A 2,773-nucleotide genomic window follows, 5' to 3' on the forward strand; every position below is an offset into this window, starting at 1 on the left:
GCCCCTTGTGAAATTTTTGACCCGATTAAAATCGAATGACCTAATTTTAAATTGGAGTCCTCAATTAATTGCAAGGTCTTAAAAATTAGGAAGCATAGTGTATAGTATAGAATAATTGAATGAGAGAGCTTTGAGAAATTATTACTCCGGTCAAATTTAGATGACCCAGTTCCAATTGAAGACCTCAATTGAATGTAACCTCTTTAAAACTAGGGAGCATAGTGTTATAAAGGATGTGTAATAAATGGCTATTCATTCTGAAGACTCAATAGGTAAGCAAAAGAAATACTTCTGACAATTCAGTTACTGACCAGCAAATTCAACATTTTCAAACTGGACTCACTATACTTGTATTCAACTCATAGTAAGTCACGGATGTGTCATAATCAATTGATATCCCTTTCTCCGCTAAATCCTTCCTCAGAGCTTCTACCTTAGATCCTTCCCCACATTTTACATAGGCCACAACCATGATATCAGAAATATCACTGCAAGCAACAACATCCTTGTCCAACATTTATTTATACATATTTTCCATCTCATGTATTCTTCTTGCATCACCCAACTCACTCAAAATAATATGATATGTTCTAAATGAGGGTTTGATGCCACACTTGCACATTTCTTTCCGAAGCTCCAAGGCTCTATCAGTGTTGCTCCTGTCGCAATATGCTGATATTAGAGTATTATAGCCGACAACATCAGGAGTTAATCCATGATTTCTTAAGCTGTGAATTAGTTCCTTTGTTTCAGATATCCGAGACTGCTTGCATAGGCCTTTCATCAGCAAATTGCATGTAACTTTACCCCACTAGTCTTCATCTTCTCAGCTAGAGTAAAAGCCTGTTCAGTGGCATCACAGTCTATATATGCATCTATGATAGCATTGTACACCTGTGCACTTGGTAAAACATCTTTATGGAACATATCATCCAAAATAGCTACTGCTTCCGGGATTTTCCCATTCTTGCAAAAGGCATTGACAATAAAACCATAGGAGACTACATTTGGCTTTACCCCCTTCTCTCGCATATCAGAAAGTAGAATGAAATTTTTTTCAAGCTGCCCATCCCTTCCATAACCATCAATAAGCATATTGAAAGTTTCCACACTAGGACTTGCTCCATTTTTCTCCCTCTCTTTGACCAAAGCATGTGCTTCTGTGATCCTTTCAGCCTTACCCAAACCGTTTATTAGTGCATTATAGGTGATGTGATTTGGACTAACAAGGCGTGATTTCATGTTCTGAAAGGTTGAGAAAGGCCCCTTCAAGCTCTCCAATCTGACAGTACCCATTGATTACAGTGTTGTAGATAACCCTTGTTGGGAGTTGTCCTGCATTTACAAAAGTCTGCAATACCTCTTCTGCATTTGAAATTTTGCCATCGTTGCAAAGACCATTCAGCAAAATACTTAAAGTGTAAGCCCCAATCCTCACACCCTTCTTCACAGACTCCTCAAACAAGGAAAGCATTGCCTACGAGTCTCCAACTCTGGAATGACCATCAAATCGAATGCTATATATGAAACCATCCAGCACCATCTTCCATGACATCATTTCATACAACACAACGGTCATCTCGCCTATCCTGCCAGCATGGCATGGCCCTGACAGGAGCATATTGTAAGTGATCATATTCGACTTCATGCCATGATGCAACATCTGATCCCGCGGCCTAAAACAAGCCTCTAGGTCCCCTATCTTGATGTGTCCATCAATCATCGTATTGTACGTGATATGACTTGGCAGCACAACCCTCTTTGCCATTTCATCAAACACGTCGACAACATCACTACCCCTTCCTGCTCTCCACAGTCCAGCGATGACCACATTGTATGAGAAGGCGTGGGCGCCGGGGCGCTGTGACCTTCACAATCCATCCGATGAAGCATCAGGACAGCCTTGTCGACATCACCTAACACGACGCACACTTGGATGGCCTTGTTCCATGTGAAGGTGTCGGGGCGTGCCCCAGGGGCATTTAGGAGGTCGAACGCCCGGCCCACATCGGCGTGGCGGTCGAGGGAGAGGAGGAACTCACGGAGGAGGTTATAGGAGGAGAGGGATGGCAGATTTGCGCGGGCGTCGGCGAGGAGGGATAGTAACCAAAGTGCGCCATCTGGGAGGGCGAGTAGCGCGGAATCAACGATGAGCGCGGAGGCGGCGTTAGAGAGGAAGGATGGGGGATGCGGGTCGACCTGGGAGGCGGCGGAAGTGGAGACAAGGGCGTGGTAGAGGTCGGGGACGGAGGTGGCTGGCGGCTGGGAGTAGAGTAGGAGTGATTTCGCCAGGCCGACGGAGGTGTGGAAGTGGCAAGCAGCGACGAGGGTGGCGAGCTCGCGGATGAAACCAGCGCCAGCGGCGGGAGTGGTGGAGGAAGAGGAGCAAAGGAAACAGCGCAGGAGTAAGCGATGCATTTCTTCTCCATCTTTCGACGACAACCCCGTTCTCCTTGTACCGCTTCCCCGAAAATCATCAGCGCCTTCACCGGAGGTTCAATTCGATCCCCCACCCCCTCCGAGCAGCAAATCGTTCACTTGAATTTGTAATTTCAGGATGGTAAGATCATCTACAGCCGCACTAACCCTAATGCCGAATCCCCCTTGTTCCTCGATGGTAGAGTGGTCGGCTGTTAACTCACTGGTCATAGATTCAAATCCTATTCGAAAAGATTTTATTCATTCTTTAATATAAATAATTTTAATGTAAAAAAATTGAATTAAAGGGCTTGCTTTGACCCTCAAGAGTAGGTAACCCATTTGCTATCCTCGT

General features: G+C 45.1%; 1 pseudogene; it reads right to left on the reverse strand.

The window, feature by feature from the left end:
• Nucleotides 1-328: 328 nt before the first annotated feature.
• Nucleotides 329-2,418, reverse strand: LOC123171096 (pentatricopeptide repeat-containing protein At5g12100, mitochondrial-like; annotated as a pseudogene).
• Between the last annotated feature and the right edge of the window lie 355 nt (nt 2,419-2,773).

Source organism: Triticum aestivum, chromosome 7D (assembly GCF_018294505.1).
Source record: "Triticum aestivum cultivar Chinese Spring chromosome 7D, IWGSC CS RefSeq v2.1, whole genome shotgun sequence".
Taxonomy (NCBI): Eukaryota; Viridiplantae; Streptophyta; class Magnoliopsida; order Poales; family Poaceae; genus Triticum; species Triticum aestivum.